Source organism: Myotis yumanensis, unplaced genomic scaffold, assembly GCF_028538775.1.
Source record: "Myotis yumanensis isolate MYYU_CA2020_CCGP unplaced genomic scaffold, mMyoYum1.0.hap1 SCAF_2, whole genome shotgun sequence".
Taxonomy (NCBI): Eukaryota; Metazoa; Chordata; class Mammalia; order Chiroptera; family Vespertilionidae; genus Myotis; species Myotis yumanensis.
Genome location: NW_027223753.1, coordinates 46931420 through 46951049, shown reverse-complemented (window position 1 = coordinate 46951049; position 19630 = coordinate 46931420). Strand labels below are relative to the sequence as shown.

General features: G+C 42.0%; 1 pseudogene; it reads left to right on the top strand.

Moving 5' to 3' along the window:
- Window positions 1-297: 297 nt before the first annotated feature.
- On the top strand, window positions 298-19239 carry LOC139002405 (elongation factor 1-alpha 1 pseudogene; annotated as a pseudogene).
- The last annotated feature ends 391 nt before the right edge of the window (window positions 19240-19630 follow it).

The following is a 19630-nucleotide window of genomic DNA, read 5'->3' as shown; positions in this document are numbered from 1 at the left end:
AGCACTCTAGGGACCATAAAATTCAATTGCATAAAAATGTGGGGTCTTGGTATTGTGAGATTATTGAAATGACTAAGGCAAGCCAGAGCAGTCAGCCAGGGGAATTTGGGGTTGTTGATTGCCATCCACATCTGTCCCTGCCTGGCTGTGGTTTGGCACTTCCTACTGGCGATGGACAACAGCAGCAATTTGCAGACAATTCTAATTAGCTGACCTTCATGTTGTCAACACTAGGCACCCTTTGCACAATGGAGCTATCTGTCTTCCTATACACCTCCTCAGAGGAAAAGTGGGGAGATGTCGCAGGAAGTGGCAGGCAGGGTCAGTTGCCTCATCTCTGAATTAGTGTTATGGGAGTTGTGGCCACCACAAAGGAGCATCACTCAGATCTCCCTTCAAGGAAGAAGTTGCTGCTCTGCTTCAAGGAGTGCAGTTAGCCGAGAGTTTGCAGTTAGCTGGTAGCTTTTGAGCTCCTAGCCAACAACAAAGCATGGTAGGAATACTAGGGCTTGGCTGTTTTTGCTCAGTGTGGGATTCTTCCAATGGGTGATCCTGTTCCAGAAACTTCCCAGTGGGTCATCCAAGACTTTTCAGACCTACATCATAGTCTGAGGCTCTCTCTGCACAATCCTGCTTCTTCCCCTTTTTATGTTTTATAGGCATATCTGCCACAAACCTCCAGCATCATAACTCTGGCTCAGAGGACCCTACTGTTATATATATATATATATTACTGACTTCAGAGAGGAAAGAAGAGGAAGAGAGAGCATTAATGGGCTGTCTCCTGCACGCCCCCTACTGGGGACTGAGCCCACAACCTGGGCATATGCCCTAGACCAGAATTGAATCTGGGACCCTTCTGTCTGCAGGCTGACACTCTATCCACTGAGCCAAACAGGCTAAGGGCCTGGCAGAGATTTACACAGACACACTCACAGATAGATATAAGACCCATGAGTATGGCTAATACTTAAGCCATCTATGCAGCATGGAAGACCCTACTCATGTGGCCAACATATGTTAAGTACCTACTCTGTGCAGGAACATTGATCCTACACTTAACAAAGCCCTCTCTAATGGGGGAGACAGAGAAAAGTAGATCAGCAAAATACATTGTGATAGCTTTGTGTATACAAACAGCTTTGGAAGTTGACTACTCCACTCCCCCAGTTTCTAACTGTTCAAGTAAAGGAACACCTCTAATGAGTTCCCAATGTTCTCTCCTACTGTTTTTTTTAGTTGAGTAAATGTTGCTCTTACAATCTTGTTTATTATTTTGCTTTGCAGAGCCTTTTGCTGTTGACACAACAAAGTTAAACTGGAATACACATCCAATTGAGAAATTTTAATGAATTCTAAATTGGGGATTTGAAATCGTGAATTCCTGAATAACAGAGTTGATTTTTTTTATTGTCCTTAGCATTCCAGTTGTTGGCTTTTGGCCTTGAAATGACAGATGATCAGCAGACCTAATAATGACAGTAATAACCAACATCCAGGAATAATAGAACTTAAGCCATTGCCATATTCAAGCCAAGAGTAGCAATGAGCCTCTACCCATACATAAAGCCTTGGCTCACTCATTGTACCTGTGACCTAAGAAGCCACAGCCAGCAACTTCTGAGAGGAGAACCAGGAACACGACAGAGGAGCCAGTATTTTCTAGCATCACAGTGGGGTTTTCTCTGTTCTAAGAAATTCTAAAAGAATTGGTTGCCACCCTGGGGGAGTTCACAGGGAGGCAGAGGTTGGGCCTGATATTAGTTTTCTGAATCACTTATAAAAGGGCCAGAATTGTATCTTTGTATCTTTGTCACAGAAGTATCCAAGCATACCAGCCCTCTGGTATATATATATATATATATATTTCTGTTCTCTAGTCTGTGTGGAAGTCCAGTACCCCAAGATTTATTGGGGCTCCTCTTAAGAGGGTGGCTAGAAGTCTTTCTTCCATGGCTCACTCAACCTCTCCGCCACCAGCTTGATCCCTCTTGACCCCCCACCCTTCACCAATACACCACCCAGCCTCCGGAGACTGCTCTTTCTGCCCCCCTGTACCCCTGCATGCCACATTCTTCTTCCCCTTCATCTCCACAGCGGTACCAACACTAGGCTATTGTAAGTTACAGACACCTACTGACTGTGTAAGAGTAACACAAGCAGGTACAGGACAGCACAAACAGGAGTCAGCTAAAGAATTCCTACAAATCCTATATAATAAAAGGTTAATATGCAAAGTGTCCCCTAGACCAGGAGTTTGACCAGGGGGCGGGGCCAGCCAGCCAACCACCCACAGCCCCTCCCCTCAGCCGGCCCAGCCCCTGATCAGAGCCCCCCACCACCCCAATTAGGGAGGGCTAGCCAGACCCCACCTGTGGTGCACGAATTCATGCACCAGGCCTCTAGTAGTCACTCATAAAAAGACAACCTGTTTTTTTAAAAATGGGGAAAAGCCTTGATTTCAAAATAGACATTTTAAAAAAGAAGGTTATGGATCACTAGCAAGCACACAAAACAGTATTCATTGGTGTTCACATAAATACCATGTCAATTCGTATTACCATTTCTCACTAACTAGATTGACTAAATTTTATTTTATTTTTTAATTTAAATATATTTTTATTGATTTCAGAGAGGAGGGGAGAGGGAGAGGCAGATAGAAACATAAATCATGAGAGAGAATCATTGATCAGCTGCCTCCTGCAGGCCCCCTACTGGGGATCGAGCCCCCAACCTGGACATGTGCCTGACTGGGAATTGAACTGTGACCTCCAGGTTCATAGGTCAATGCTCAACCTCTGAGCCATGCCAGCTGAGCTTGTTCTCTATCTTAATTATCATGGTGGTCACAAGGAGATAAACAATTGCCAAAACTCATTGAACTATACACCTAAGATATGTGCAATTTATTGTATATAAATTGTACTTTTAGAAAAATCCTAATGCCTGCACCACACTGTAGTCCAATTAAGTCAGTCTCTGTGGGTAGAATCTAGGCACAAGTATTTTTTTAAAGCTCCCCAACAGGGGCCTCATCTTCCACAACTAAAAACTCCACCATGGTATTTCCATTTAAAAAAGAAAAAAACAAAACAAAAAAACTTTATTTGGGGGTGTCTCCACGCCGCACGCGCTTGTGTGCCTCGGGACATCAGTCAGCAGCGTCAGGGTGACCAGATCCGCTGTGGTGGTATCACAGCGCTCATGTTCAAGCCCCTCCTATTTTACTTACTACAGGCCCCAAAGCGCAGGAGGACTGACGCTGTCATTCGGACATGCCCAGGAAAAGCCGGAAAGTGCTTCCTTTAGGTGAAAAGAAAGTCCTCGACTTAATAAGGAAGGAAGAAAAGGGTGTGCTGTGGTTGCTGACATGTACGGAGCCTGTACCCGTGATATTTTTAGGGAAGAATATTGACTGTCATCCATCCCACTGTTGAGTGTTGACCTAGAACTACAGCTGGGATCACAGAATAGCAGTCATGGGCTTTGGAGTCAAATAAGGATTTACAACGATTTCACCCCAGAACTGCCAGTGTCCACCTCTGTGACCTCAAACAAATAACATCACTCTTTATATCTTAGTTTCTTCATATTTAAAATGGAAATAATAACTTGCAGGATTATTTTAAGAGCTGGAAATAATATAGGAAGCAGCAATGAAAATGGGAACCCCAAGAGTTTGAGGAACCCACAGCTTGAAGGTGACGTAGATGCCTGGGAATGGAGGAAAGAAGCACTTCAAAGGGATTGGGGCAGAGCCAGAAGCAAAAGAAAGAAATGACCGGAGACAGAAACGATAAGATGGACAAAGAAAAGCAGGAGCAGAAAGGTTAAGAAAGTGGCAGACAGTGATAAGAGAAAACCAGCAGAGCCAAAGGGACCTGGGTGGCAGCAAATCCTTCGACAGAGCAGTGCTGGGAGGACAGGCCTGAAGCTGCAACCAGCCTGCAGGGGGCGCATTGAGCCACACCCTCCTTAGCACCCGCTGCAGGCAGCACCGGGCCTGGTAAAGTGTCACATGTGGAAGTGACCTTGTTTCTCTTTTCACCAGAGAAAATAAAAGGCTCACTGTCATTACTTGTCCTCTGGGACTTGGTGCACCCCTCCTCCCACAGGTGCCCCATCTTCAACATTCGGGACAAAGGCTGCTACTTGAAGTGCCTTTTTTGCTCTTTTAGATAAGTTTTAAGTCCCTTCTCTCTGCTTCTGCACTTCTTCCCTTACACCTGTATTAAGACACTGTACTCATGTGTTTCCCCGGGATCCATCTATGAGCTTGTGGAGGGCAGGCCTTCTTCATGACCTCAGCGCCTACGACTTGATCTAGCACACCCCATTCTCACCATGATGCTTAATAGAAGTGGTTGAGAAGGTAGGGAGAATCTTCTGAGATTTTGAAATTCTAATAGATCAGTACTTAAATGATTAAGACAGGTATTCCAAGGACCCACTTAATTTTGAGTGTGCCAGACTCTGCTCTGGAGCAGAGAGCATTTCAAGTCTGTAATAAAGTTGATGATGACAATGGGTAACACTGGGTCACGCCTGCCCTGGGCCAGGAGCTGTGCTATGAGCCTTACATTGACTGTTAGTTCATCCTCACAGCAAACTGCCCTCAAGGAAGGCAGGTAAATATATTATTAATAAACAACAGATAAATTATAATACAATGCAACAGGTAATATAGAAGCATGGGAACTAAGGACTGGGGCTGAGCAACTTAGCTTCTTTGCACTTGGGGAGGTGTCTCTGTGATTTTTAAGTTATTTATTTGGAAACAAATAGTCCAAATAAACTGGGAAAAGTCCCTGTCCCCACTCCAAGCCCCTATGGAGTGTTAGCCTTGCAAAAAAACATATTAAAGCACAGCAGTGTATTTTCTCCCATTGAAAAGCAAAAGCTCCGCATTACAGTCTCATTATTTAGGAAGGATTCATGAATTGCTTAAATGTGCAAATATTATTTATGATGTATATATTTAACTAGGGTGATAGTATTACTTCCCTTATTTCTCTGTTTATTATAGATTGGTATTAAGGCATGATGATAAAGTTCTTTGAATAAATCATTTTAATTGCCTGGTAAAAAAAAAAAAAGCTTTATTTTTGTATCCTTTAAAGGAGCTAACTCAAACCAGAACCAAGTTAAAAAATAATTACTGTTTCTCTCACTCCATTCATCTTTTTTAAAAATATATTTTTGTTGATTTTAGAGGGAAAGGGAGAGGGAGAGAGAGATAGAAACATCAATGATGAGAGAGAATCATCAACCAGCTGCCTCCTGAACACAACACACTGGGGATTGAGCCTGCAACCCAGGCATGTGCCCTGACCAGGAATCGAACCATGACCTCCTGGTTCATAGGGCAACACTCAACACGGAGCCACACCAGTGGGCTTGCCTAGCACTCTTGATCCTGAATTCTGGAGTCTGGGAAGTCCAAGATTAAGGTGCTGGCAGATTCAGTGTCTATGAAGGTCTGCCTCTTAGCTCTTAGATTGTTATCTTCTAGCTGTGTCCTCATATGGCAGAAGGGCACCAAAATTTTTTAAAAATATTTTATTGATTTTTTACAGAGAGAAAGGGAGAGGGATAGAGAGTTAGAAACATCGATGAGAGAGAAACATCTATCAGCTGCCTCCTGCACCGCGCCCCCCCCCTCCCCGCCCACTGGGGATGTGCCCACAACCAAGGTACATGCCCTTGACCAGAATCGAACCTGGGACCCTTGAGTCCACAGGCCGACGCTCTATCCACTGAGCCAAACCAGTTAGGGCCAAAATTTTTTTATTAATGGATGGCAGAGAATAAAATTCAAGTTTTTTGACTCGTAAGTTTTTGTATTATGCTCACACAGACACTTTTTAGAATATCTGACACATAATAACTTCAAAAAAATCAAGCTTTGATTCTTAGCTGCTCTAAGGCATCAGCTTTTGCATTGTTTGTTCTGTGAAGATCACACCATTAAGATCTGGGATTTCTTGTCCTACCGCACATAAGGAGCGTTGTGATTTGGCAAGCAGTATATGGCTTTCACCACAGTGGGTCTGAGATTTCATATCTCAGCTGATCATTGTGAGGCAGACTATTTTCTCATAGAAACAGCATTATCATTGGTGGTTGCATTCTTGAGCTATGTTCTCAGCACCAAATAAATAAAAGGGACAAGCAGTGATAAAAACAAACATAAACCTTCATAATCATTTTGAATAATCAAACTGTGCTTTCCAGGATATAAAATGATCACAATCTATCCAAAGGTCCCCATGGTGTTCTCATAAACTGTACACACAATATATATGTAACATACAAGTCTAGATTATAATAAGATAAATCCACAATTAATAACCTAGCCATAACATATTAATTACACACTTAAATAATTATTTTGCTGATATTTTCAGAATTTTAGAAGGGTTTTAAAATATGATTTAAATGAATCATAGCTCTGCAAATTTTCAGTTACCAAACAAGCTTATATCTATAAGCTTTTGGACATATCTTGGTAGAGGGATGGAGGGAGGAGATGAAAACATGTGTACAAGATGAATGTCAATAAGAAGCATTGCAACAAATACTTATTGAGTCATGCACTGCATTACACATTCTACTTGTGTTATTTTATTTAATTCTCACAACTTTATAAAGAAGGCACTATTCTTATGATTACTTTAAGATGAAGAAATTAAGGTTCAGAGAAATTATATAACTTGTCTAAGGATGCAGAGTTAAGAAATGACAAGATGAAGATAAAGGCCAAGCCATTGTCTAAAGCCCTTGCTTTCCCAAATAATGATGACTCACTTTCCGGAGCACATACTCTGTGCTGGGCACTGTTCTAAGCACATTGTTTAACCATTTAATCCTTTCAACAGTCTTATAAGCCCACCCGGTGTGGCTGTGGTTGAGTATCTACCTATGCACCACGAGGTCACTGGTTCAATTCCCTGTCAGGGCACATGCCCAGGCTGTGGGCTCCATCCCCAATAGGGACTGTGTAGGAGGCAGTCGAGATGTTTCTTATTTCTCTCTCTCTTCTCCCTTTCCCTTCCTCTCTCTCTAAAAATCAATAAAAATATATTTTAAAAACCAACAACAGTCCGATGAGTTGGGTACTCCATCGCCCTAATTTTATGCAGAGGAAAAGGAAGCACAGGTGTATCTAGCTAAGCAACCATTTCTAAAGAATGTTAATTGCTGATCACAGGCAACCAAGGGGAAGGTCTCCAATAGCATGCCACAGTGATCTGTCTCTGCCCTGAGCTTTTAGTTCAGACTTTACTTGGATATAGACTGTGATCTACTGCCCAAATATGGGAAAGCATAAATATGGTAGGATACATTACACTGAATGGCAAACAAATGAGTATGTAAAAAAGGTCTCAGTAATCTGAAATAATGAGCTGAATCTAACAAGAGGTAACTGTAAGAGAACTAACCATAAAGTCCTAAGCAAGTTCATAAAATAGATCAATTGGAGGTTAAATAAATTAACAGTGATATGTGTAAAAGAGTTGTATAGAGTTTAAATGACAAAAAGTATGACTTGAGAAATGGATGATAATTGAGTGCTATCCCTAGATATTCACCCAACCCCTGCATGTGCAGTCACATGTGCACACACGCACACACACACATGCTGCATTTGGAAATTAAAAATAAGAATGCCTTTTCAGAGTAAAACTATAAAATAAGTAATGGATCAGAGCAGACAAAGATAGCATAACTAGAGACAGAAAACTTACTGGCAAAGATTTTACTTTAAAATGTTATTATCATATCTAAAAAGAAGAGTATGGCCCTAGCTGGTTTGGCTCAGTGGATAGAGTATTGGCTTGTGAACTGATAGTAGTGTGGTGAAGGCCTGGGGAGGGGGGTGGGTGCAGGGTAGAGGGAGTTCATGGGGCGGGGAGGGGGGCGGGGGGGGAACATCTATAACACTTTCAACAATAAAGATAATTTTAAAAAACAACATTACAGGTACACCCCAGGCTGACTATGCTGTCCTGATTGTTGCTGCTGGTGTTGGTGAATTTGAAGCAGGCATCTCCAAGAATGGGCAGACCCTCTGTGAGCATGCCCTCCTGACTTACACACTGGGTGTGAAACAACTGACTGTTGGTGTTAACAAAATGGGTTCCACTGAGCCGCTCTACAGCCAGAAAGATACGAAGACATTGTTAAAGAAGTCAGCACCTACATCAAGAAAATTGGCTACAACCCTGACACAGTAGCATGTGTGCCATTTTCTGATTGGAAGGGCAATAACACGTTGAAGCCAAGTGCTAACATGTCTTGGTTCAAGGGATGGAAAGTCACCTGTAAGGATGGCAATGCCAGTGGAACCAGCTGCTGGAAGCTCTGAATGGCATCCTGCAGCCAACTCATCCACACGACAAGCCCCTACATCTACCCCTCCAGGATGTCTACAAAACTGGTGGTATTGGTACTGTCCCTGTGGACCGAGTGGAGACTGGTGTTCTCAAACACGGCAGGTGGTCACCTTTGCTCCAGTCAATGTTACAACTGAAGTAAAATCTGTTGAAATGCAACATGAAGCTTTGAGTGAAGCTCTTCCTGGGGACAAAGTGGGCTTCAACGTCAAAAATGTGTCTGTCATGGCAGTGTGGCTGGTGACAGCAAAAACTACCCACCAATGGAAGCAGCTGGCTTCACAGCTCAGGTGATTATCCTGAACCATCCAGGCCAAATCAGTGCTGGCTATGCACCTGTGCTGGGTTGTCACCCAGCTCACATTGCTTGCAAATTTGCTGAGCTGAAGGAGAAGATTGATCATCATTCTGGGAAAAAGCTGGAAGATGGCCTAAAGTTTTTGAAATCTGGTGATGCTGTCATCGTCAACATCATTCCTAGCAAGCCCAAGTGTATCGAGAGCTGCTCTATCCCCCTCTGGGCTGTTTTGCTGTTTGTGACTTGAGACAGTTGCTGTGGGTGTCATCAAAGCACTGGACAAGAGGGCAGCTGGAACTTGCAAAGTCACCAAGTTTTCCCAGAAAACTAAGAAGGCTAAACGAATATTATCCCCAATACCTGCCACCCCAGTCATAATCATTGGTGGAAGAACAGTCTCAGGACTGTTTGTCTCAATTGGTCATTTAAGTTTTGTTTGTTTTTTTAATACTAGAGGCCCGGTGCACGAAAATTTGTGCACTGGGAGGGGTCCCTCAGCCCAGCCTCTACCCTTTCACAGTCCAGGAGCCCTTGGGGGATGTCCAACTGACGGCTTAGGCCCTCCCCACCCCCCATTGCCCCCCATCACTGCCCCGCAACTGTCAGTGGCCTCCCTCTGTGGGAGGTGACCAGGGACACGCTGGCTGGCGAGTGGCCAGACCCGACCCCAATCACCACCGCCCCGCCTCCAGTCACCTCCCCCCCCATAGCTGTCCCCTCCCTCTGCCAGCTGGCACCCACCCTCTGCCAATCGGTCATTCCAACATTCACTTGATTTGCATATTAGGCTTTTATTATATAGGATATTTTTATTGGTTTCAGAGAGGGAGAGAGAGATAGAATCATCAATGATGAGAGAGAATTATCAATCAGCCACCTCCTGCCTTCTCGCCCCAACCCCCAACCCAGGGATCGAGCCCACAACCTGGGTATGTGCCCTTGACCAGAATTGAACCTGGGACCTTTTAGTCCACAGGCCGACGCTTTATCCACTGAGCCAAACCAGCCAGGGCGGTCATTTAAGTTTAATAGTAAAGACTGGTTAATGATTACAATGCATCATAGAACCTTCAGAAGGAGCCCTGGCTGGATAGCTAAGTTAGTGCATTGTCTCAATACGCCAAGGTTGTGGGTCTGATCTCAGGTCAGGGCATATACAAGACTTAACCAATGAATGCATAAAAAGGTGGAGCAGCAGATGGATGTTTCTCTCTCTTCCTTCCCCCTCTCTAAAATCAGTAATAAATAAATAAATTTTTTAAAGCTTTCAGAAGGAAAGGAGAATGTTTTGTGGGCCATTTGGGTGTGTGGCGGGGGGGGGGGGGGCAGGAAATGACAGTTTTTAAGTTATTAGTTTTTAAAATCAGTACTTTTCAATGTAAAGAACTTGACCAAAAATCTGTCACAGAATTTTGAGACCCACTTTAAAACAAAGTTTAAATGAGAGAAAAAAAAAACCATTTTGTTTTCATAAACTACCAATAAACAATTTTAAAATAAATTGAATTAATTCAATTATAATAGCACCACAAGAATAGAATACTTAGGAATAAATTTAACAAGGAAAGTGCAAAAAAATCAAGTAAATAACATTGCTGAGTGAAATTAAAGAGTATTTATTTAAAAAATGGGGAGATATACAATGTCCATGAGTTGGCTGATTCAATGTTGTTTAAATGGCAATTTCCCCAAATTGATGTATAAGATTTAATGTAATACCTATCAAAATTTCATGGGCTGTTTGTGTGGAAATTGACAACATATTTCTAAAATTTATATGGAAGTACAAAAAATTTAGAATAGCAAAACAATTTTTAAAAAGAAACTGTTGGAGGGCTTTATTTTATTTTAAAACTTAGTACAAAGCTAGAATTATCAAGAAAGAATAGATATTTATATGGATAGAAGAGAATAGGAAGTCCAGTAAAAGAGCTAGCTGGTCAAGTGATTTTCAAGAAAGATGCCAAGTAATACAATGGGGAAAGAACAGTCCTTTCAACAATAGGTGCTCAGACAATTGGATAAACACCAACAAAAAGATGATACTCAACTCTTACCTTACACAACTTAAAGAAAATATAGGCTGAAATATTTGCAACCTTGGACTAGTCAACAAATTCTTATGTATGACTTCAATAAGTATGAACAATCAAAGGCAAAAATCAACAAATAAAATTTTATCAAAAATAAAACATTTGCTCTTCAAAAGACACAATTAAGAAAATGAAAAATACTTGCAAAACATATATCTGATAAAGGACTTGAATCCAGAATATATAAAGAACATTTGTAATACAACAATAAGAGAACAAACACCTCTATTTAAAAAAGGAGCAAAATACTTGAATAATTACCTCACCAAAGACAAATAAATGGCAAATAAGTACACAAAAAGACGCTTAATATCATTAGTCATAAGAGGAATGCTAACTAAACCAAAATGAGATACCGTGACACACCTACTAGATTGGCTAAAACAAAAAAGGCTAAGTGTTGGTGAGCACATGGAGAAGCACACACATTGCTAGTGAAATGTAAAGTGGAACAGCCATTTTGGAAAACTGGCACTTTGTAAAAAGTTAAATATACACTTACTATTTGACTTAGCAATTAAACTCCTGGGTACCTACCCAAGAGAAATGAAAACCTATGTCCACCCAAAGACTTGTATACAAACATTCATAGCAGTACTAATCAGAATAGCCCCTAAACTGGAAACAAGGTCTATCAAGTGCTGAATCAATGAACAAAATGTTGTGTGTCTGTAGCCTGGAGTATTACTCACAATAAAAGCATTATACTAAATGGAAGGAGGCTGACACAAACAACTACATATTGTATGATTCCATTTATATGAAAATTTTGGAAAAGACAAAACTGTAGATACAGAAAAATCAGGGGTTGCCTAGGGCTGGGGGTGGGAAAAGAGATGGATTGCAAACGAGCATAAGGGAACATTTTGTGGTGATGAAAGTGTTCTAAAACTGAATTATGGTGATGATTGTAAATTTCAACAAAGTTTACACTTAAAGTGCATGAATTTTATGGTATCTAAATTAAACCTCAATAAAGATATTTTAAACAAAACAAAACAGAAACCTATTGGCATCCTCCTGGCATCCTTTTTGGCTCATCTTTGAAATATCTGATGCCTGCACAACTCTGTGGTAAATTCTCCTTGAGCTCTCCTCTCTGCACCCTCCGGAGGCCTTGTAGGAGACCCAAGGTAGACATTTTAGCAAGCAATTCTAACCTTGGGGCACGATCTTCTTTCACCTGGCAAAGGTAGCAGGAGAAAACTAACAAACAGAAGGACGTATGGAAGAGCACGATCAGGCTGGTGAAGACCTTAAAATCGTATCTTAATCATTCATTACTGTGGCTATAAAATAACGAGTATTACAGCGAGGTCCTTGCTGTCATGGAGCTAATGTTCAAGTGGTGTGAAACGAATGGATGGATGGATGGGTGGACGGATGGATGTATGGATGGATTTTTAATTGTTTTGATTGATTAATTTTAAAATATATTTTTATTGATTTCAGAGAGGAAGGGAAAGGGCGAGAGGCAACCCCTGATTTTTCTGTCTCTACAGTTTTGTCTTTTCCAAAATTTTCATATAAATGGAATCATACAATATGTAGTTGTTTGTGTCAGCCTCCTTCCATTTAATATAATGCTTTTATTGTGAGTAATACTCCAGTCTACAGATACACAATGATGAAAGAGAATTATTGATCGGCCACCTTCTGCATACCCCCTACTAAGGATTGAGCCCACCACCTGGGCATACATCCTTGACCAGAATCGAACCCAGGACCCTTCAGTCTGTAGGCTGACACTCTAGCCACTGAGCCAAACTGGCTATGGCTATTTATTTTTTTTCATCCTCATCTGAGGATATTTTTTCCATTGATTTTTAGAGAGAGTGGGAAAGGAGGGAGGGACGGAAACAGAGAGAAAGTAGGATCGATGTGAGAGAGACTCATCAATTGGTTGCCTCCTGCATGCACCCTGACCCCAGTGGGGATAAAACCTACAACCCAGGTATGTGCCCTTGACAGGGAATCAAACCTGAGACCCTTTGATGTGCAGGCTAACACTCTTACCACTGGGCGCACCAGCTAGGGCCATGGTTGGCAAACCGCGGCTCTCGAGCCACGTGCGGCTCTTTGGTCCCTTGAGTGTGGCCACGAAGTTTCAATCACACTGTACGTGCACGCCCGCACGTGGTATTTTGTGGAAGAGCCACACTCAAGGGGCCACAGTTTGCCGACCACTGAGCTAGGGCAATAGATTTTTTTTTTTAAGTAATAAGGAAACACCTTAATTACTTTGAAGAGAGTTAAAAGAGCAATATCAGGGAATGACTGAACCAAACTCTAGGGAGAGGAGCATCCTACACACCTTTTCTTTTTTCCTTTACTGTCTCTCACCCCTAGAATCCTTCCATTCCCTCTTAGCTTAAAATTTAGGGTCAATAAATGTAATCACCCCTAGTAAACTCCTTTGATCACCTTAGTTCTGTCACTACACTGCTGGCAAAATCACAAACCCAGTAAAATCCAACTTTTCATCTACATTGGTCTGATTTTAAACCTGTCACCAGGAATCTAACGAGACCCTTACTATTTCCCAGTTAACATCCTACATCTCCCTGGCCCACTCACTTGCCCACATTCCTATATTCACTTTCTGCTAAAGGACTGTTTCACACCTGGTCCTCTTTTCCCTCATCCTCACTTTCCACTGGTGATGGCTCCTCTTTCCTCTGAGAAACTGAAGAACCAGAAGAGAACTTCTAGTCACTCTTACCACATCCATGTGTCCATACTGGTGTACCCATTAGACCCTGCCTTAATCCTGTCTGTCAGGCAGCACTCTGAGTGCTCCTATGGAAAAGCTTTCACTGGCAAATTGGATCCCACCCTCTTGCAGACTCAAGAACTTAAGACCAGTCACTTCTCCCTCTCCATCCCACATCATGAATTTCTCTTCTACTGGACCTTTTCCATTAGTACGCAAACAAACCATTCCAAGCACTTTATTGTATTGTTGTTAATCCTCACCAGAGGATATTTTTCCATTGATTTTTAGGGAGATTGAAAGAGAGAGGGAAAGACAGAGAGAAACATTGATGTGACAGAAACACATCAATTGGTTGCCTCCTGCACAAACCCTGACCAGGGCCTGGGCCAGGGAGGAGACTGCAACCAAAGTACATGCCTTTGACTGGAATCAAACCCAGGATCCTTCAGTCCACAGGCTGATGCTCTATCCACTGAGCAAAACCAGCAAGGGCCATTTCAAGCACTTTAAAGAAAAGTAAAACTCTCCCCTTGACTCTATTTTGCTCATTTGGTTATCATTATATTTTTCTAACCCTTTGTAACCAAACAGTTGTCTATACTATCTGTTTCTAATTCCTTTTCTCCTGTTCTCTCTCAAATTCCCTCCAATATAGCTTTTGTGCCACCATTGATCTGAAACTGGTCTTTTCAAGACCAACAAACCAAACCAAAGTAAAACCCTACCAGAAAGGAAAATGAATGAGGCGGCCGTGAGTACTAGTAAATGATGATGTCTGAGATTTTGCTGCCTATGCTTTCTTCTAGGACTTTTATAGTTTCATGACTTACAGTTAAGTCTTTTATCCACTTTGAGTTTATTCTTATGTGTGGTGTAAGTTGGTGATCTAGTTTCATTTTTTTTTTTGCATGTACCTGTCTAATTTTCCCAACACCATTTATTGAAGAGACTATCTTTACTCCATTGTATGCTCTTTGTCTCCTTTATCAAATACTAATTGGCCACATTGGCATGGGTCAATTTCTAGGATCTCTGTTGTGTTCCTTTGGTCTGTATGTTTGATCTTGTGCCAGTACCAGGCTGCTTTGATTACAATGGCTTTATAGTGTAATTTGATATCCAGTACTGTGAGCTCTCCAACTTTGTTCTTCTTTCTCAAGATTGCTGATGCTATTTGGGGTCTTTTTAGTTCCATGTACATTTTTGGAATTTTGTGAAATATGCTGTTGGTATTTTAATAGGATCACATGAATCTGTAGATTGCTTTGGGTAGTATGGACATTTTAATAATGTTAATTCTTCCAATCCATGAACATGGTATATGCTTACACTTGTTTGTATCTTCCTCTATTTCTTTTTCTCTTTTTCTTTGGTTAATCCTCACCCAAGGATACTTTTCCATTGATTTTTAGAGAGAGTTAAAGGGAGGGGGAGAGACAGATAGAAACATAGATGTGAGAGAGACACATCTATTGATTGGTTGCCCTCTGCAAGGGCCCCAACCAGGGCCAGGGATCAAGCCTGCAACTGAGGTACGTGCCCTTAACCAGAATTGAACTTGGGTCCCTTCACTGAGCCAAACTGGTTAGGGCTATTTCCTTCTCAATGTCCTAAAGTATTCCTACGGGTCTTTTACTCCTTGGTTAAGTTTATTCCCAGGTATCTTTTCTTTTTTGTGTTGCAAGTTTGTGAGACTTTAGTTTTAATAATGAAGAGGTGTGTCCTGGACCATACAATTAAACATTCAAATATTAAAGCAACAGCCACTGTGACTGAATGCACTAATAAAAATTATGTAGAGGACATGTGGAAATTTTCCACATCATGTCACTAGGCATGAGCAGAAGCAAGGGAAGCCCAGAGCACTTTAGAGAGGAGCTTCCATGTACAAGATTAGGTGACGAGCTTAAAATTTAGTCTTTAAATTAAATTACCATCGGAAAGACTTTAGACTTTACAGACCACTTTTACTAACTTGATCTCATTTGAGTCTTTTCTCCATTCTTTGTAGTAGACAAGACAGGAAGGAGGCAGGCTTCAATGATCCATCCAATTTAAGTCAGGATCCCAGCTCCCCGCTGGGAAAAAGAATCTAGCTTCATAGCCTCAGGGGGAGAGTTCACAAGGGTGAAAAATTTTGTGGGGTTCCAGCCAAGTAAACTGGAGTTCAGGGCAGAATTCCAGTTCCAGGAAGGAGAATGGAAAGGATGAACAGGAACTGGGGAGTTATTAAACAAGGCACACAGGTGGCCAGGCCCATCCCCAGCACATGGATTCCAAACTCCCATCTGCATTGTTCCAGAACCCCATGACTGGCTTTTGAAGAAGCAGCAGAAGAGTATCATGTGGATAAGGAGTGGGGTGGAGAAATTATCAAGCACTTAACAGCAGCATGAAGAGACTAGTGTGAAATGGCATAAGTAGGCTTGCCAGATAAAATACAGGATGTTTACTTACATTTGGGCATCAGATAAATAATGAATACATTTTAGTCTAAGTATGTCACATGCAATATTTGAGACACATTTAGATCCCAAAAGGTGTTGTTTACCTGAAATTTAAATTTAACTGGGCATCTTGTCTTTTTATTTACTAATTTGGCAAACCCTACATGTGAGTTATGGAGGATGAGGCTGGAAAATTTGGCAGAGCAAGATCACAAATAGTCTTGTGGGCCATGCTATTTTTTAAGGGTTTGCATTTTAGAATCATCATTGCCATAGTCCTTGGGAGGACAAAGCAGTTCAAAAACACAGGAACTGAGAAACCAGAAAGGTATTTAAATAGCCCAGACCCAAGGAGAATTGACTATAACTGCTCACTTCACAATTTTACCTAACGCTAGAGAGAGTTCCTAGTTCACTTGGCTGTAGAGACCAAACTATTCTTTTGAGAACTGCTCTTTGTTTTGATGGGTGGGAGGTGTAGATATTTTGTCTTGCCCAAACCCTGTGTCACTTGCACACTTTTGAGGCAGCTGGAAAGATGTATTTATCAATCTCCTGCAAATAAGCTGAATGTCTTGTTCACCACTGCATCCCCTAGTAGGTAATCAATAAACACTTGTTGAATGAGTTCCTTACGGGCAAAGTCTATGTCTTCATTATTTTTGTTTCTTTAGCACCTGACCCAGGCCTGGGACTAAATTTCTCAGAAAATGGCTCTTGATTAAAGTGGTCTAATTAATTAACAACTAGAAGTGCCTCTTATTAACTACATCTTCCAACATTACCTCAAAGTGCAACCTGCATATTTTTCATACACATGCAAAAGAAGCCTGACTTTTATGCTGGACCAGAAAACTGTTTTTAAAAGCTGCAGAACTACACTGATTAGGTGGAGTTTTAAAAGTAATCTCATGTATGTGAAAATGTGAGCATTTTTTTGTCTGTTTGGGGGTTTTCCTTGGGCATTTTCTTAACTACTTCCATAAGCTTTGTCATTGCCTGGGTATTAGTAAATCTAGATCTTAATTAAATACTTCTCATGTAAGTCTCATAAAGTGGTACAAACCAAGTGCTTGTCTTCAGTCCACCATCATCAGTAACTTATATATGTATTTTTTCTGAGGCTAAAGTGTGAACTTATTGAGGGCAGAACCTATTCTTTTTTTAAAATATATTTTTACTAGAGGCATGGTGCACGAATTTGTCCACAGGTGGGCCTCTCTGGGTGGCCTTCAGGGATTGGGCCAAAACCCACAGTCCAACACCGCCTGCAGCTCCTATCTGCCGCTCCCGCTCATACCAGCCCTACTGTGCCTGCCATGGGCTTGCGCCCTGTCAGTCCCTATCAGGAGAGGCTCACGCTGCCACAGCAGCACTCACAAGCTATGAGCCCTGCATCTGGCGCCCTCCCAAAGAGAGTGGCCTGCGGGATTAGGCTGAAACCGACTCTCTGACATCACCCAGGAGGATCCCAGATTGGGAGAGGGTGCAGGCCAGGCTGAGGGACCCCACAGTGCACAATCGGGGCCAGGGAAGGACCACGGGAGGGACCGAAGGAGGGCTCCAGGGCGTGTCCAGCCCTTCTAGCTCAGTCCTGATTGGCTGCACCCCAGCAGCAAGCTAACCTACCAGTCAGAGCATCTGCCCCCTGGTGGTCAGTGCATGTTATAGCAACTGGTCGACCAGTTGACTGTCTGCCCCCTGGTGGTCAGTGCACATCATTGCAAGCAGTTGAGCAGCCTTAGCATATCATTAGCATATTACGCTTTGATTGGTTGTTTGGTTGTTCTGCCGTTCGGTCTATTTGCATATTACCCTTTTATTATATAGGATTGATTTCAGAGAGGAAGGAAGAGAGAGATAGAAACATCAAAGATGAGAGAGAATTATTGACGGCTGCCTCCTACATGCCCCATACTGGGGATCAGCCTGCAACCCAGCCATGTGTCCTTGACCAAAATTGAACTTGGGACCCTTTAGTCCACAGACCAATGCTCTGTCCACTGAGCCAAACCAGATAGGGCAGAACCTATTCTTATTTATTTTCATAGGCACAGAACTTTCACTAATAGTATGTTTGTTGAATGTTCAAGAGCAGAAAGCCAAAAGGGATAGACTAATTATAGGAAGTGCATGGGGCAAATAAAAGCACAATTAAAAAATTATTACAGCTATTCATTAAAGATTATGCCATAAGTATCATGCTAGGTCTTTATAAATATTTTATTAAACTTCAATCCTAAAAACTTCCCTCTGAGCGAGGTGTTTACTCATTTTATGAGTAAAGAAACTGAGAATCAAAACTGATAAATAGCCCTAGCTGGTGTTGCTCAGTGGATAGAGCGTTGGCCTTCGGACTGAAGGATCCCAGGTTCGATTCCGGTCAAGGACATATGCCTGGGTTTCGGGCTTGATCCCCAGTAGGGGGCATGCAGGAGGCAGCCGATCAATCATTGATGTTTCTCTCTCTCTCCCCCTCTCCCTTCCTCTCTGAAATCAATAAAAAATATATTTTAAAAAAACAAACCTGATGAATAGCTTCCCTGAGATGACACAGCTAATGGATTGACACAGCTGAGATTAGCACCTGATTCCAAAGTCCATGCTCTTACTAGTATACACCATGAATTGTCATTTTTCAAGTGTGTATTGGAGAGCTAGAAGATTGTTGGAGTGCCCTTAACAACTCTCTTTAAACAGCAGCTAGGTGATTACCCGCCCCCCACCGCCCCCAGGAGCAGCGGTCACCAACCTTTCAGACCTCACGGACCACTGGTTGGCGACCACTGCCCCAGAGAACCAAAGTTTGATCTTTTTTGTAATGTGCGAGCGTGCATATCTGGAAGACGAGAGCCCTGGAGGTATTTCCTATATTTTTGAGCAATGTTCCTTTTATCTCTGTTCAGCATTGTATTTAAGGGAGCATAGGACTTTACATATAATTAGGTTTCATCTCCACCTTCCTGGAAGGAGATACTGTTACACTTAAAATTATCAGATTGTTATTACTTGGGATGAATATAGGATCAGTAATGATGTTATGATCAGTGATACCAACTTCATCTGTCCTACCCAAAGGAATACATGCAGTTCGTGTTCAGATACGCAATGGAATCTCATTGGTCTGGATGTGTATGAACTAATGTGTGACAATCCAGACCCTTCACTGAGCTGTAAGAATAACTGCAAACATCAGTTTTTCTCCAGTCTTTTAAAGTTGCAAATGAGCAGTTTTGGTCCAGATGTTGACATCTTTTCAGTAGCCCTCTTCAGCTTGCCTGTCAACTAACTGGCAGCCTCCTCACTTAGTTCACAGGGTTTCAGAAGGAATCAGTAAGAATGCTGCCTCACCCTAGCCGGTATTTCTCAGTGGTTAGAGCGTCAGCACTTGGACAGAAGGGTCACAGGATTGATTCCCAGGTCAGGGCACATGCAGGAGGCAACCAATGGATGTGTGTCTCTCATATCGATGTTTCTCTATCTCTCTCTCTCTGCCCCCCTCCTTCCATCTTTCCTTCCACTCTCTCTAAAAATAAACAAAAAAATCCTTAAGTGAGAATTTAAAAAAAAAAAAAAAAAAAGAATGCTGCCTCTTGCCCTGGCTGGATAGCTCAGCAGTTTAGAGCATCGTCCTGATATGCCAAGGTTTCGGTTTGATCCCCGGTCAAGGCACAAGTAAA